This window comes from Ovis canadensis, chromosome 3 (assembly GCF_042477335.2).
Source record: "Ovis canadensis isolate MfBH-ARS-UI-01 breed Bighorn chromosome 3, ARS-UI_OviCan_v2, whole genome shotgun sequence".
Taxonomy (NCBI): domain Eukaryota; kingdom Metazoa; phylum Chordata; class Mammalia; order Artiodactyla; family Bovidae; genus Ovis; species Ovis canadensis.
In genome coordinates this window covers 137,292,989-137,311,030 of record NC_091247.1, presented here as the reverse complement: position 1 = coordinate 137,311,030, position 18,042 = coordinate 137,292,989, and the positions used below count along the sequence as shown (strand labels likewise).

The window sequence follows — 18,042 nt, the reverse complement described above, 5'->3', positions numbered from 1 at the left end:
ATCACCAACTCCCGGAGTTCACTCAGACTCACGTCCATCGAGTCAGTGATGCCATCCAGCCATCTCATCCTCTGTCGTCCCCTTCTCCTACCCCCAATTACTCCCAGCATCAGAGTCTTTTCCAGTGAGTCAACTCTTCGCATGAGGTGGCCAAAGTACTGGAGTTTCAGCTTTAGCGTCATTCCTTCCAAAGAAATCCCAGGGCTGATCTCCTTCAGAATGGACTGGTTGGATCTCCTTGCAGTCCAGGGGACTCTCAACAGTCTTCTCCAACACCACAGTTCAAAAGCATCAATTCTTTGGCTCTCAGCTTTCTTTATAATCCAACGCTCACATCCATACATGACCACAGGAAAAACCATAGCCTTTACTAGACATCCTTTGTTGGCAAAGTAATGTCTCTGCTTTCTAGTATGCTGTCTAGATTGGTCATAACTTCTTCCAAGGAGCATGTGTCTTTTAATTTCATGTCAACAGTCACCATCTGCAATGATTTTGGAGCCCCTCAAAATAAAGTCTCACTGTTTCCCCATCTATTTGCCATGAAATGATGGGACCAGATGCCATGATCTTAGTTTTCTTAATGGTGAGCTTTAAGCCCACTTTTTCACTCTCCTTTTTCACTTTCATCAAGGGGCTCTTTGGTTCATCTTCGTTTTCTACTGTAAGTGTGGTGTCATCTGCATATCTGAGGTTATTGATATTTCTCCCACCAGTCTTGATTCCAGCATGTGCTTCATCCAGCCCAGGGTTTCTTGTGATGTACTCTGCATAGAAGTTAAATAAGCATGGTGACAATATACAGCCTTGACATACTCCTTTCTTTATCTGGAACCAGTCTATTGTTCCATATCCAAGTCTAACTGTTGCTTCCTGACCTGCATATAGATTTCTCAAGAGGCAGGTCAGGTGTTCTGGTATTCCCATCTCTTTCAGAATTTTCCACAGTTTGTTGTGATCCACACAGTCAAAGGTTTTGGCATAGTCAATAAAGCAGAAATAAATGTTTTTCTGGAAACCTCTTGTTTTTTCAATAATCCAACGAATGTTGCCAATTTGATCCCTGGTTCCTCTGCCTTTTCTAAAACAAACTTGAATATCTGGAAGTTCACGGTTCACGTACTGTTGAAGTCTGGCTTGGAGAATTTTGAGCATTACTTTACTAGTATGTGAGATGAGTGCAGCTGTGTGGTAGTTTGAGCTTTTTTTGGCATTGCCTTTCTTTGGGATTGGAATGAAAACTGACCTTTTCCAGTCCTGTAGCCACTGCTGAGTTTTCCAAATTTTCTGGCACATTGTGTGCAGCACTTTCACAACATCATCTTTCAGGATTTGAAATAGCTCAACTGGAATTCCATCACCTCCACTAGCTTTGTTAGTAGTGATGCTTCCTAAAGCCCACTTGATTTTGCATTTCAGGATGTCTGGCTCTAGGTGAGTGATCATACTATCATGATTATCTGGGTCGTGAAGATCTGTTTTGTACAGTTCTGTGTTTTGTCACCTCTTCTTAATATCTTCTGCTTCTGTTATGTCCATACCATTTCTGTCCTTTATTGAGACCATCTTTGCATAAAATGTTCCCTTGATATCTCTAATTTTGTTGAAAAGATCTCTAGTCTTTCGCATTCTGTTGTTTTCCTTTATTTCTTGGCACTGATCACTGAGGAAGGCTTTCTTATATCTCTCCTTGCTGTTCTTTGGAACTCTGCATTGACATGGGTATATCTTTCCTTTTCTCCTTTGCTTTTCACTTCTCTTCTTTTCACAGCTATTTGTAAGTTCTCCTCAGACAGCCATTTTGCTTTTTTGCATTTCTTTTTCTTGGGGATGGTCTTGATCCCTGTCTCCTGTATAATGTCACGAACATCTGTCCATAGTTCTTCAGGCACGCTATCAGATCTAATTCCTTGAATCTATTTGTCACTTCCACCATATAATCGTAAGGGGTTTGACTTAGGTCATACCTGAATGGTCTATTGTTTTTCCCTGCTTTCTTCAATGTAAGTCTGAATTTGGTAATAAGGCATTCATGATCTGAGCCATAGTCAGCTCCCAGTCTTGTTTTTGCTGACTGTATAGAGCTTCTCCATCTTTGACTGCAAAGAATATAATCAATCTGATTTCGGTATTGACCATCTGGTGATGTCCATGTGTAGAGTCAGACATATAAATAAGGATAAAAGAATGCTAATACTTTGCTTACATCATTTATTATTTTCTATTCCAAGTTAGTCTGTCATAAATGTGAGGAATTTTAAAAGGACCTAAAAGATATGCAGTTTGGAGGCAAAGATGTGACTGTCAACCTCTGGAGAAATCAAAGCTCACCCTTGTTGAGGTGCAAAGCTACTGCCAGAAGCTTTTTACCATACTTATGAGTAAGATATGCTATATCAAAAATGCCTTCTAGCTTTGTTGTGACTCTTCCCAGTTCCGCAAGTTCAGGGAACACTTGGGCCATGGCTACTACCTCAGTCCTAGTGCAGGAGACTCAGGATCCTGGGGGACAGAACCTATAGGGTCAGTAGGTAAATTCTGACAAAAGGTTTCTTGAGGTATAAGTTGATCTACAGAGTTATCAATGTCAAAATAAAATCTTTTCAGTGAAAAAAAAAAGATGTTAAAATACACTGATGAAATACTGTTTTTTTGCTGCAGAGGAATTTACTCTACTTTTCGCCTTTTCTTTTCTGAAAAGAGACATGAAAACAAAACTTCTAAGGTAATAGTAGAATTACTTCATGGAAAATTAGCATCCAGCAAATATTCACTACCATACTGTCAGGCAAGAGTACTGGAGTGGGTTACCATTTCCTTCTTCAGGGTATCTTCCTGATACAGGGATCAAATCCAGGTCTTCCACCTGTGGCATGCCTTATTTTCACCATTTTTCTTCATTTGTTTTTTTTTCTACAAGAGGAAATTGAATGGGGTAAAGGAATGAGAAATATGGAAAACCTAAGTAAGATTATAGGGGATTGAACACAGGGAGCCAAGCCTGCTGCTCTGTGATGACCTAGAAGGATAGGATTGGGGGGATTGGGTAGGAAGGCTCAAAAGGGAGGGGAGATATATATATATATGACTGATTCATGATGTATAACACAAACCAACACAACATTGTAAGCAGTTATCCTCCAATTTCCTGATAGCTCAGTTGATAAAAAAAATCCGCCTGCAATGCAGGAGACCCCAGTTAAATTCCTGGGTCAGGAAGCTGCCCTGGAGAAGGGATAGGCTACCCACTACAGTATTCTTGGGCTTCCCTTGTGGCTCAGCTGGTAAAGAATCTGCCTGCAATGTGGGAGACCTGGGTTCGATCCCTGGGTTGGGAAGATTCCCCTGGAGAAGGGAAAGGCTATCCACTCCAGTATTCTGGCCTAGAGAATTCCATGGACCGTATTGCCCATGGGGTCGCAAAGAATCAGACAGAACTGAGCAACTTTCACTTTCAAAAACTTAAAAAATGAAAAAGAACTTAAGAGCATTTGTAGGTCTTCCCTGGCAGTCCAGTGGTTGACTTCACCTTCCAATGTAGGGGATGTGGGTTTAATACATGGTCTGCAAGCTAAGGTCCCACATGCCTTGCAGTCAAGAAACCAACACATAAAACAGAAGTGATATTGTAACAAATTTAGTAAAGACTTTGAATATAGTACATATCAAAAAAAATTTCTTTAAAAAAGAGAAGAAACCAAAACTCCTGTAGATCTCAAGACCAGCACAGACTAGGATATTTTTTTTAGCATTATTTGAAGTCATTTTGTCGCAGATAGTTAACTAGATAAGCAAGCAAAAATAAGATTTTTTCCCTTATGAGATACTTTTCCTACTGTAAAATCAGTTTATTGAAATATAATATTTATTATTTTGTCCAGAAAATGTATTTTTTGTGAGAAAACGTTATTCCAAAATGGACAACATAATTAGCCCCCACCTTCTTTTCTGTGAAGTCATTGTTAATGATATGGCTTAAGACAAATAACTTGATCTCTCCAAATTTCAGTTTCCTTATTTGTAAAATGAGGGCAGTAATAGTGCCACATCATAGGATATGGAAATTAAATCTCAAAATAGAAAGCACTTATGATAAAAATGTCTGACACAACAGTGATATGTATTAGCCAAGGTTGCTATTAATAAGCCATGGTCTTGAAATTCTTCTATTTGTATGGAATTCATGATGGCCTAAATATTTCCAGGCATACACATATTAGGTGACCTTTGGCAATGGGTTAATAAGAAATATATTAAGAAAAAAATGGTAAAGTTTGTTTGCTTGATATTAAGGGAAATACTGAGGATTTTTTTTCATATCTTCATGAAAAGTGCTTTATAAATTTTTAAATATATGGATAATATGGTATAGATACAGATATAAATTCAATCACATTTGAGAGTGGGGCTTCAACATGTGAATTGGAGGGAATATAATTCAGACCATATTGAAGAAGGAGGATGGGTGGTAGGGAATTGCTCCTGACTGAGAGCCACTGGCATAAAGGCATGAAAGAATGTGGTGAGAAATAAAATATTTCCTGCCATAAACAGGCAGTAAACAAAGGATGTCAAAGGTATCAGTGATTGCAGCCACCCCTGATGGTGAGCTCTGAGGACTTCCTGCCATCTAGAAGCCAGCAGACTGCAGTCACCCCTAACAGTGCAGCCTAAGGACACTCCTGATGAGGAAACACAAGATACTGAGCCCAGATAGCTGAAGTGAAGTGAAGTGAAGTGGAGTCACTCAGTCGTGTCCGACTCTGCGACCCATGGACTATAGCGTACCAGGCTTCTCCATCCCTGGGATTTTCCAGGCAAGAATACTGGAGTGGGTTGCTATTTCCTTCTCCAGGAGATCTTCCCGACCCAGGAATCAAACCCGGGTTTCCTGCATTGCAGGCAGACGCTTTACCCTCTGAGCCACCAGGGAAGCTGAGGTGTATATCAAAGGAATGATTTCAGTGATCCCAGACTGTACATCATCTAATACATAGAAAGGTGCTCAATTCCTTAACTTGGGATATCTAGTTTTCTTGTATTAATAGTAGCCTTTTATTCCGACTATGTGGTGGTGCTGCAGAAACCCCTCTATGTCCTGGCTTCCCTCTCTTACTCTTTGGAACAGTTTTCTCAGTGTTTATATGAGAGGCTGTCTGCCAAGCTTGAAGTCCTAAATATATCTGCTGAATAAAATATAACTCTGTGCTTTTAGGTTGTGCATTATTTTTCAGTTGACAGTGGCATGTGTAGGGGAACTTCTTGCTGAGGAGTAGGTAAATTGAGACCATATTATAAATGGCTTTCTACCCTACCCTAAAGAGTATCACTTTTATTGTAAGGCCTCAAGGTGATATGTGACAGGGACTATTTAAAATTGATATTTTTTAAATGCCTAAAATAAACTACCACAGGCATGTCCATAGCATGCAAACACAATGAACAATACTATGTAGCCGGGACCTGCCTGGTGGTCCGGTGGTTAAGAATCTTCCTTGTAATGCAGGGGACTCGGGTTCAGTCCCTGGTCAGGGAAATAAGATCCCACATTTGGCAGGGCAATTAAGCCCGTGCCACAACTAGAAAGAAGTCCACATGCCCGCCACAAGTCCAGTGTAGCACAGCTAAGACCTGTGCATGCATGCATGCTAAGTCGCTTCAGTCGTGTCCAACCCTGTGTGACCCTATGGACAGCAGCCCAGCAGACTCCTCTGTCCCCGGGATTCTCTAGGCAAGAATACTAGAGTGGGCTGTCATTGCCTTCTCCACAACTAAGACCCAATACATCCCCCAAATAAATATATTTTTAAAACTGTATAGCCATTAAAAGCCAGTAAAATGATATTCATATAGATGATGTGGATAAATGTATATGTTTATGTAATACTTACAGATGTCTTCAACCTAGGAAAACATGGTCATTTGTAAAAGATCACTCTGATGGCAGTTTAGATTCTAGAGCAGTGGTTCCCTTCAAGTAAGTCCCTTCATTTTATTTAAAAATTCAAATACATTTAAAGAACTGTTTACTGAGAGTATGGTATTTTCTAGTTTTTGAAGTTTGACGGTCTTCTAAAATTATTATTATGAGCTAATAGAGTGGAGAGTGATTTCTTGTGCCCAGACAAAAAAAATTTTTTTAAGGGGGCCTGGACTATGTCAGTTCTTAAAACCATTTTAAAACTTTTATCAGTAGTGATATCTCTAAGTCTGATGGCTTATATTCTAAAGAAAGTACTGGAAATGGCAGAGCCTGCTGGTTGGGGAGACTTGCTAAGATGTTATTGTTGATAACAATATTGATGAGAACTTATGTGACGGCTTTTGGGGGACTAGAGAGAAGAGATTGTATTGCAGAAACACTTCTAATTTAAAATTAAGAGAACTTAATGGTCCATTATGATTCCCTGGTGGCTCAGTGGTTAAGAATCTCAGTGCAATACAGGAGCCACAGGGAGACGTGGATTCAGTCCTCGGGTCCGGAAGATTCCCCTGGAGGAGGGCATGGCAACCCACTTTACTATTCTTGTCTGGAGAATCCCATGGACAGAGGAGCCTGGCTGGCTATGGTCCATAGGGTTGCAACGAGTCGGACACGACTGAAGCGACTTAGGATGCACACATGCAATGGTCCAGTATCTGTGAAGAGGGAGGAGTTGAAAATGACACTCCAAGCCAGCTTTCTGGCTTGGGTTTCTGGGTTGATAGTAGTACCACTCCCTGAGATAGCAAATAAAGGAGGAGGAAGAGGCCTTGGAGGAGGTGCAGGGGAAGATAAGCTTTGAGCATTTTAAGTTTGAGATGCCTACATGGCATCCAGGCAGAGATATCTAGTAGTAAGTTAGAAATATGGATCTAGAGATAGAGACATGAGAGTTATTAGGCTTGGGTGTGGTAGAGGCTAAGAATGAAGTAGTTGAGAGAAAAGTATTTAAAAAAAAAAAACACAACCCAGAGGGACACTAATATTTGGTGGTTTTGTTTATAACAAACAAGGGTGTTATAAAAAACAAGGTCGGAAATTCTGTAAAGGAAACTACAAAAGAAAGATAGAACAAGGAGAAGATGCGTTAGAAATAATCACATGGAAATAAGAAGAGAAGAAAGTTTTACAAAAGTTTGGTCAGGCATATGAAACTGCTGAATAAAGATCAAGGAATACAAAGTCTTAAATTAGACCATTGATTTTAGCCATTGGTGATTTTAATGAGATCAGTGTAATTAAAGCATATCAAAAAAATAATTCTCACAAGAAATTTTGATGCATTATCCTAGACACTAGCTGATGGAGCAAAGGATCTTTTTATCTTAAACCTAGTTCGTCAGCGATCTTGCAACGCTCTCCTCTTTTGTTCTCTTAAAGAGTGCCTTTCTTGAAATTAAATGTGACTCTCTTGCCACATTCTCTTCTGTAACCTTTTACCTATTTTAGCTCTGTCCAACAACATCTTGTTTCCTTTTATATTACAATATATTATTATCTCTTTTTATACCTGGAGAATAGTTAGATCCTTAATGATGGAACTTTACATTCCCCATAATTTCTATGTAGCATCCAAGTATTTAGGCTGAACTTCGGGAAAGATGTATATGGCTCTAAGCAATGTTCCCATAGGCAAGACATCAGGAGCATTATTGCCCACATGGAAGTTTCAAGTGTTCATTGACCAGGGCTACATGGGAGTCAGTATCTAGGGTTCACAAAAGAAAGATAAGAGCCCCATGAAATACTGGAGGACAAATGATAGTTTCCTACACGGTTCTCTCTATCCACTCCTTATTAAAGACTGAAGGTTATTTTAGTGTTGAAGGCAGAGGTAGGTAGAGTTGAACTAGGATTATTCTGTGGGTAAGATTTTAATATGGAAAAGGATTAGACAGAGGTTCTCAAACTTTTGGTCACAGGACCTTTTTTATACTTGAAGACTTATAGAGGACCCACAGATTTGACACACACACACACACACACAATTTAGCATAGACGACATACTTTTAAACGAATTTTGTTTATTTTTGTCGGTGCTCAGTCTTTGTTCCTCCATGGGCTTTTCTCTCTCTGCTGTGAGCGGGGACTACTATGCAGGTGTGGCCAGTGGGCTCAGTAGTTCCAGTTCCCAGGCTGTAGAGCACAGGTCCAGCACTCGTGGTGCGCAGGCCTAGTTGCTGCTAGGCATGTGGGCCCTCCCAGACCAGGGATCCAACGCGCGTCTCCTGCATTGGCAGGCTGACTCTTTATCACTGAGTCACCAGGGAAGCCCCTGGGTTTATTTTTTGTTTTTGCTTTTTTCTCTCTTGCTTCAGTTTGGATGGCTTCTGTTGCTTTGCCTTTAAGTTCACTTTTATTCTATAGTATCTAACTCTTGCCAAGCCCATCTGCTTAATTGATTTAAGACACTATATTTTTCAGTCCTAGAATTTCCATTTGGTTCCTTTTATAGTTTCCATTTCTCTATTAAGATTTTCTGTTTATTCTCTTATTATATTTATATTTTCCTTTAAGTAACACATTTATAATAGCTGCTTTAAAAATCGTATCCCCTATTTCCATCATCTCTCTCATTTCTGAGTTCATAAGTTTTTTCTCCTGGTCAAGAGAGAAAATGCCTAGTAATTTTTTTCTTATGCTGGATGCCATAGACTCTTCTTTGGGCAATTTTTGTTGTCTTTCTTATTAGGGTATTCTTTAATTAACTTTTTAATAGTTGTTCAGGCAGTAAATTTACTTGCATTTCAGTGTGGTACTTTCAAGGTTTGTTTTTAAGCTCTTTTTTATACAGAACTAGAATATCCTTTACTCTAAGGCACCACTGTCCTATATTAAATTCACTAGCCATGTTTAGCTGTTAAGCCCTTGAAATGTGACTAGTCTAAATGGAAGTGTGCTGTAAATGAAACATGAACACTGAATTTCAAGGTCTAGTATGACAAAAACATAGAATATCTCATATTCTATGTTGGGTACATGTTAAAATGACAATATTTGGGATATGCTGGGTTAAGTAAAATATTTTATTAACAATTTTATCTGTTCATTTTTACTTTTTTCAAGAGGTTACTAGGAAATTTTATTTATATATCTACCTATCTGGGAAAATAATTTTGTTTGGAGCAGTGAGTAGGGATCCAGTCTCAGAACTTCTGGAACTGTTTCTTAGTGCCAGCAGCCTTGGTGACCTTGAGCACATTGAAGCTCACCGTCCCTTGCAAGTGTAAGGGACCCACACTTGCCCACTGTGACAATGTCCCCAATCCAGATGTCCCTGAAGCAGAGGGAAAGGTACAGAGACATGTTCTAGTGGCATTTCTGGAAGCAGTTGTACTTTTGGGTGCAGTGAAGGTAGTCTCCAGATGACAATGGTCCCCTGTATCACCATCCCAGACAGGATCTGCCCTTGGATGGAGACATTACCAGTGAAAGGGCGTTTCTTATCAATGTAGGTGCCTTCAATGGCCTCCTTCAGTATCTCAGAGCCCAAACCAACATTCTGGTAATATCATGGGAGCTTCTCCTTGCTGCTTTCTCCAAGCAGGACCCTTTTCTTATTTTGAAAGTTGGTAGGTTGCTTTTGGTAGGCACACTTTGTCTAAAAGTCCACCATGTTCCTGGTTACTTGAAAAAAAGGTAGAAATTTTATGTCTGTGATATCTTGTATTTCTCTTGAATAATGCTGCTGTAGTGATAGACTTTCCCTACTACTAAGACTCAGCCTTTCTAGGGTGTCTGCTAAATTATTGGGATGGTTTATGAGATCTCTACGCTGTGGTTGCTTGAAACACTAACATCTCCCATCCCTTTGCAATCTCTGGTCGTTGTTCAGATCATGGTTCCCTGTAAGTTCTCTAACAGCTGTTCTTCGCCTAGTCTCCTGGAGTCCTTTCCTGTGCACAATTCTTTGTGCAGCTTTCTTCTCCATGGTATCTGTTCCGTGTCACCTCAGCTCAGTGACACCGCCATCCTTTGTTTGGCTTTTCCCTGATCTATAGTCTGAAAAGTGCATACACACAGAAAGCTGTGGTGATCATGAAGCTTGTTCATTTGTTTCCCTTTTATTAGGGATCAGAATTCTATGTTTCCTATTGACCAGTGTCTAAAAACAGTTATTTATACTGTGGAAGGTCTTATGTTCAATATCAGTTATTATATCATGATTGAAACTAGAAATCTTTATCATGATCTTTCATTTCCATGTTTCAGATTTTCCCTAAATGTCTGATGAGCATCGCTGGCCAAGTCATAATTTTATATGCAGCAGTGTAAAAACTGACTGTGACTTTTGTGTCAATGGGCAGGGCTTTGTCAAACTGGAAAGTTTTACTTTAATGAGAATGCATGATAAGTGGACCATAGACGTTGTATCCCCATAATAGGCACTTTTGGATACCTATCCTGAATTCTTTTTTAGTTTTTCTCTTGCTAACATAGGCCTGTTTAGGTCCAGGTATTTACTCTTTTCTGCCTAACCATGTTCTAATTGGGTGAGTCTGTCCTGAGTTCAAAGATGCATCTTGATTGAGCTGAGCTAAAACACAACAATTCCAGTCCCTCTTCCTATGAATTCTTGAAGCACAGAAATGTGTTGCAATTTTGATCAATGAGACAGGAAGAAAAGCCACTGAGAACTTCTGGAAAAGGTTCCTTAAATCTTTTAAAAAATGAAAAGAAAACATAGTCTTTCTTCTTTTAGATGTTCTCAAGGCTGAGAAAATGATCCCTGGGGATGAAATCTGGAAAAGAATGGAAAGATGCTGGCCCTTGACTGTATTATTCAGCCTCTGACTTGAAAAACCCTATGCTAGTCACTCTTCCTCCAAACATGTAAGATGTTACAACTCTATATTGTTAAAACAGATTCCTGGTACTTATAAAGTCATTGTAATGGGTACAAATTCAGAATGTAAAGGAGTTAACACTCAGTTAGGCATTCTAGATCTAGATATTCCAAGCTTATATTTCTGGTAACTGAGGATTACTGAGATGAAAGACTTGAACAGAATCAACAGGTCTTAAAGTTCCGAATGGAACACTGTTATTATTTTGGGGTTAGAATCAACAGCTCTCTAGTATTCTTTGGGTCTGAAAACTGGCAGCAGCTGGTGAGACTGAAAGTAGGTACTTTTTAAGGCATTCACATATTTTCAAGGACCTGATCTCTGGAAGTTGACATGTCTAGGTTGGAATGAGTTAAAGTAAGAACTGGCTGAAGCTCTTGGGTATCCCTTTTTAAAAATCTCAATAATTTACATGCCACGACATTCACCATTTAGTGTGCAGTTCTATGGTCGTTAGTGTAAGTGTACAACTACCACCACTATCTAATTACACAACATTTTCCATTCATCAGTTGAAAGACATTTGGATTGTTTCTACTCTATGGCTATTGTGAATCATTGCTTTGGCAATTCTGGGTCTTTTGTGGTTTCATATAAATTTTAGGATTATTTAGTTCTGTGAAAGATTTCATGGGTGTTCTGATAGAGATTGCATTAAATCTATAGATTGCTTTGAATAGTATAGCCATTTTAACAATATTAATTCTTCTAATCCAAGAGCACGGGATAGCTTCCCATTTTTTTGAATAATTTTTAGTTTCCTTTATTAGCACTTTACAGTTTTCAGTGCAGAGGTCTTTCACCCCCTTGGTTAAGTTTATTCCTAGGTATTGTATTTTTTTTTGACATGATTGTAAGCAGGATTTTTTTTTCTCTTTATGATGTTTCATCATTAATGTAAAGAAATGCTACATATTTCTGTATATTAATCCTGTATCCTCTCTCCTTGCTGACTTCATTTATTTGTTCTTAACAGTTTTTGGTGGAAACTTTAGGATTTTCTATACAGAGTATCGTGTCATCTGCAAACATGACAGTTTTACCTCTTCCCTTCCCATTTGTATACCTTTATTTCTTTTCTTGTCTGATTGTTGTGGCTAAGACTTCCAGCACTAAGCTGTATAGAAGAGGTAGGGTGGACATCTTCTGTTCCTGAATTTAGTAGGAAGGCTTTCAGCTTTTCACTATTGAGTATTATATTGGCCGTGGGTTTGTTGTAAATGGCCTAAGTTGTTCAGTCACCCAGTCATGTCTGACTGTTTGAGACCCCATGTACTGTAGCACAATAGGCCTCCCTGTCCCTCAGTATCTCCCAGAGTTTGCCCAAGTTCATGTCCATTGCATTGGTGATGACATCCAGCTATCTCATCCTCTGACTCCCTCTTCTTCCCTCAATCTTTCCCAGCATCAGGGTCTTTTCCAATGAGTCGGCTGTTCACTGTTGATTATATTAAGTTCTCTATACTCATGTTGGTGAGAGCTTTTAATCCTAAATGAATGTTGAATTTTGTCAAATGTTTTTCTCCACATCTTTTGAGATGACCATGTGGTTTTTGTCTTTCCTTTTGTTAATGTGATGTATCACATTGATTGATTTGCATATGTCAAACCATTCTTGTGACTGTGGAATGAGTCCAACTTGATCATAGTTTATGATCCTTTTTAAGCATTATTGGATTTGGATTGCTAATATTTTGTTGAGGGTTTTTGCATCTATATTCATGAAATATATTGACCTATAGTTTTCCTTTTCTGTATTTTTTTTTTTTTGGTATTAAGGTGATGTAGCCTCACAGAATGAGTTTGAGAGTTTTCCTTCCTCTTGAATTTTTGAAATAGTTTGAGAAGGATAGGTGTAAATTCTTCTTTGAAGTTTTGTAGAACTTTCCAGTGAAGCAATCCTGTCCTGGACTTTTGGTTGCAGGGAGTTTTTAAAATTACAGATTCTATGTATGTCACTTACAGTGATCTGCCCAAATTATGTTTCATCTTGACTCAATTTTGGTATGCTGAATGTTTTAGAATTTGTCCATTTCTTCTCAGTTGTCCTATTGGTTGTCATATCATTGTTCATATATTCTCTTATGATTTTTTTGGTATTTCTGTGGTATCAGTTGTTATTTCTCCTCTTTAATTTTTTATTTTGTTTATTTGTGTTCTCTCTCTTTTCTTAGTGAGCCAGGCTAGAGGTTTGTTGATTTATCTTATCAAAAATTCAACTGTTAGTTTTATTGATTTTTTTTGTCTATTTTTAAAAATTCTTATTTATTTATTTGATTTTTGATTTTTATTGTTTCATTCTTTCTACTGACTTTGGGTTTTGTCTGTTCTTTTGCTAGTTCTTTTTTCTAAGTTAGGTCATTTATTTGAGATTTTTTTCTTCTTGTTTTTCTTTTTTTTTTTTTTCTGAGGAAGGCCTGTATTGTTATGAACTTCCCTCTTAGAACTACTTTTACTATAGATTTTGTAAGGTTGTGTTTTCATTTTTATTTTCCTCAAGGCATTTTCTAATTTCTTCTTTGATTTCATGCTGAATGTTTTAGAATTTGACCCACTGGTTTTTTTTAGTAGCATGTTGTTTAGTCTCCATCTGTTTGTTATTTTCCAATGTTTCTTTCTGCGGTAATTTCTAGTTCTATACCACTGTGGTCAGAAAAGATCCTTGAAGTAACTTCAATCCTCTTGAATTTGTTGAGGCTAGTTTTGTGACTTAATGTGTGGTCTATCCTAGAGAATGCCCCGTGCATTCTGGAAAAGAATGTATATTCTGGATTTTTTTTGGATATAGTGTCCTATAGATATCAATTAAATCCAAAAGGTGTATTGTATCTCAGTTGTGTCATTTAGGACCTCTGTTGCCTTTTCGATCTTCTGTCTGGATGAACTGTGCATTGATTACAGTGAAGTGTTAAAGTCTCCTACTGTTATTGTATTATTGTCGATTTCTCCCTTTACGTCTTTTAGTATTCGCTCTCTATATTTAGGTGCTCCTATTTTGGGTACGTATATGTTAACAAGTATAATATCCTCTTCTTGTGTTGATCCCTTTATCATTGTGTAATGCCCGTCTTTGTCCCTCTTTGTGGCCTTTTATTTTTTATGATATGAATGTTACTACCTCTGCCTTCTTGTTGTCTCCGTTTACATGAAATATCTTTTTCCATTCCTCTTACCTTCAGTCTGTGTGCGTCTTTCACCCTGAAGTGAGTCTTTTATAGACAGCACAGTACAGATCATGTTTGTTTGTTTGTTTTTTAATCTAGTTTGCCACTCTGTGTCTTTTGATTGAAGCATTTAGTCTATTGACACTTAAAGTAATTATTGATAGATATGTACTTATTGCCATGTTAATCCTTACTTTCCAGTTGTTTCTATAGTTCTTTTTTTGTTTATTTCTACTTTTTGTTTCTCCTTTTACGGTTTGATGATTTTCTTTTGTAGTATGCTTGAGTTCCTTTCTTTTTATTTTTTTTTAATCTATTGTTATGTTTTTGACATGTGCTTCATATGTAGTTCAAGTATGTTGACCCATAACTATACAATTTGCTTTAAACTAATAGATATACAAGTTCACACACATGCTAAAATGTGAACATTCTACATTTTTATACTCCCCTTCCCCACATTTTTCAATTTTGATGACTTGTTTTACATCTTCCTGCTTATCCTTTTACTGTTAATTGTAGTTATAATTGTTTTATAGTTTAATTGTTTTTAATCCACATTCTGTTTTATTTAAGTGGCCTAAAATCCTTACTATATATTTGCCTTTCCTATTGTGGTTTTCCCTTTCCTATAGATTGAAGGTTTTAAATATCTTAATTTCTAAAATGCTATGTTCAATGTTTGCAGTTTTGTTTTTTCTAATTTTTCTAAGAAATAGCAATAACAGCAAGATTGATTAAGAAAAATTAAGAAAAAATCCTTAAAGAGAAGACATGTGGAATAGGTGATGGCTGCATTTTAAATATTGATACTGAGGACCATGGTTTCCATAACCACTGCTTTATAGTTGCAGAAAGCCCCAAATGTAACCATAGTGCAACCATTTTGAACTGTGGCTTTATTTTGGTGATGCCTGGTTTTTGTATCAGGGTAATGTTTGCTTTGTAGATTGAGTAGGGAAGGTTTTCTTTTTCTATTTTTTTGATGAATGTAGGATATTCTTAGTGCTTGAGTTTTTGATAGCTCCAACTTTCCTTTTGCTGTGTGTCTGTGCTAGAATTGTTTGAAGTTCTTTAATGTTTGATGTTCTCAGAATCATCCTTTTACTGCCTTCTTTTTGCTATACTTACCTCCTTGATTTCTTCAAGGCCTGCTCTCTGTTTCAAGCTGATAATGACCTAATGTGAAACACTCTATATTTATTTTTAGCATAAGCTATTTCTTCTCTCTTCCCAATGAAACATTTTGTCTCTTTACCACAATTTCTGTTTCTATAATGCAAATTAGCCAATTATTGTTAAATAAGTGAATGATTTCAGTGTAAGTAGAAATTGTCATTCTTAATTTTCCATACCTGATTTTTCTAGTAAAGTGGGGGTCACAGAAGTAACAACTGGACAGGGAAAAGTCTTCGGTTCAGCTGCTGCATAGGCAAGAGCTCTTTCAACTCCTTAAAAATAAAAAAAGCTAAAAATGAGTACTAGTACTCAGGAATCATTTTCCAAAAGGGCACACCCCCAGAGTTAGGGCTTTTAGATTCTGGCAGGTTTAATTTCTTTCTGTACCCAACTTAAAGTCAATCCCATTGGCAAGGTCTACTTCATCCACATTATTTCAGTACTCATAAATTTGCATTTCTACTCTGTTTATTTTAAATATCCCCTGAGGCATCTTCTGGCCTCAGCTGCCTGCTTAGACTATTTAAGCTCTTTGTGTGGTGCCAGTTACTGTTTTTCTTTTGTGCTCTGGTTCCAAAGTGGCATACATTTTAACTAGTGCATCCTAATCTTATTTTTCTCATAAACCAAATTATTTTTAGTGCATAATTTTACAGAACATGATGTTTTTCACAAATGTATATATCAGAGCATAAATATCTATATTTACACTTTAACCAGGGATTTTGGAGATACAATTTATTCGAAATGGAAAGTTTAGCCATAGTGGCAAGACAATGAGCTAGAGATGTTTAATTAAACAGGAGCTTTTAGTGTACTTCAAGTCTTGTTTTAAACAGATTCTCAGCCTTGGAAAGAGTCAAGCCTGAGCCTCGGAAAAATTTTCTTATGAATAATAATAGCTAACAATCCTCAGTCTACTGCATGTCCCAGTTCTTTGATGCTGTTGCTGCTGCCCAGTCTTCCATCGTGTACTCATCTTCTTCATTGCAAACCCATGAGGGCGATTTAACAAGGTCCCAGGTGATGCTGACGTTGCTGGCCCAGGGACCACATTTTTTAAAAATTTTATTTATTTTTTATTTGGTGGAAAATAGAGTTTCAATTTTGTGTTGGTTTCTGCTTTACAAGAATATGAATCAGTCATAATTATACATATATCTGTATAATTATATATCCCTTCCCTCCTGAGCCTGCCTCCCCTTTCCCAACCCACCCCTGTACGTCATCACAGAGTGCCAGGCTGGACTCCCTGTGTTATTTAGCAACTTCCCATGTAATAGTGTATATAGGTCAGTGCTCCTATCTCAATTTGTCCCCTGCTGTGTCCGCAAGTCCGTTCTCTGCTAAATTCATCAGGACCATTTTTGTAGTGTCCGTATATATGCATTAACATGGGATACTTGTTTTTCTCTTTCTGACCTACTTCATGCTATATAAGAGGCTCTAGGTTCATCCACATCACTACAACTGACTCAAATTCATCCCTTTTATGACTGTATATTCCATTGTATACATGTACCACAACTTCTTTGTCCATTCATCTGTCGATGGACAACTGGGTTGCTTCCATGTCCTGGATGTTGTAAATATTGCTGCAGTGAACATTAGGGTACATGTGTCTTTTCGAATTGTGGTTTTTCTCAAGGTTTATGCCCAGTAATGGGATTGCTGGATCATATGGTAGAGTCATCCTAGTTTTTTAAGGAATCTCATACTGTTTTCCGTAATGGCTATATCAGTTTACATTCCCACTAACAGTGCAGGAGGGTTCCCTTTTCTCCATATCCTCTCCAGCATTTATTATTTGTGGGTTTTTTGATGATGGCCATTCTCACTGGTGTGAGGTGATACCTCATTGTAGTTTTGATTTGCATTTCTCTAATAATGAGCAATGCTGAGCATCTTTTCATATGTCTATTGGTCATCTGTACATCTTCTTTGGAGAAATGTCTTTTAGGTCTTCTGCCCATTTTTTGATTGGGTTTTTTGCTTTTCTGATATTGAGCTGTATGAGTTGCTTATATATTTTGGAGATTAACCCTTTGTCAGTTGCTTCATTTGCAGTTATTTACTCCCATTCTGAGGGTTGTCTTTTCATCTTGTATAGTTTACTTTGCTGTGCAAAAGTTTTTAAGTTTTATTAGGTCCCATTTGCTTATTTTTGTTTTTATTTCCGTCAAGCTGGAAGGTGGGTCAGAGAGAATCTTACTGCAGTTTGTCAAAGATTGTACTGCCTATATTTTCCTCTAAGAGCTTTATAGTTTCTGGCCTTATATTTAAGTCTTTAATCCATTTTGAGCTTATTTTTGTGTGTGGTTTTAGGAAGTGTTCTGTCATTCTTTTACACATAGCTGTCCAGTTTTCCCAGCACCACTTAGCGAACAGGCTATCTTTTCTCCATTGTATATACTTGCCTCCTTTGTCAAAGATAGGGTGCCCATAGGGGTGCAGGGACCACATTTTGAGTTGCACTGTTCTGATGACCCTGCCATCAGTAGTATCACTCATCTTCGTAAGCACCAGATCATTCCCTATCAAAATTTTTGTCTCCTGGCCATTACACTAGCATAGTCATTCCCAATAAGAGGCAATTTTAATTCCCAGGAGACATTTGGCAGTGTCAGGAGACACTTTTTTGTTGTCCAAGTAAGAAGTTATGCTACTGGTGTCTGGTAGGTAGAGGCCAGAGATGCTGCTAAACATTCTACAAAGCACAAGGCAACACTTTACAGCAAAGAATTACCTGGCCTAAAATGTCAGTAATATCAAGGTTGAGAAACTCAGTATTGACATGAGCATGAAATCCTGATTACATCAATGTTAAGTCAATAGCCTATGAAATGAATGTAGAAGTAAAGGGAGGGTT

General features: G+C 37.8%; 1 pseudogene; it reads right to left on the bottom strand.

The window, feature by feature from the left end:
• Positions 1-9,129: 9,129 nt before the first annotated feature.
• Positions 9,130-9,599, bottom strand: LOC138438172 (small ribosomal subunit protein uS17-like; annotated as a pseudogene).
• Positions 9,600-18,042: the final 8,443 nt, after the last annotated feature.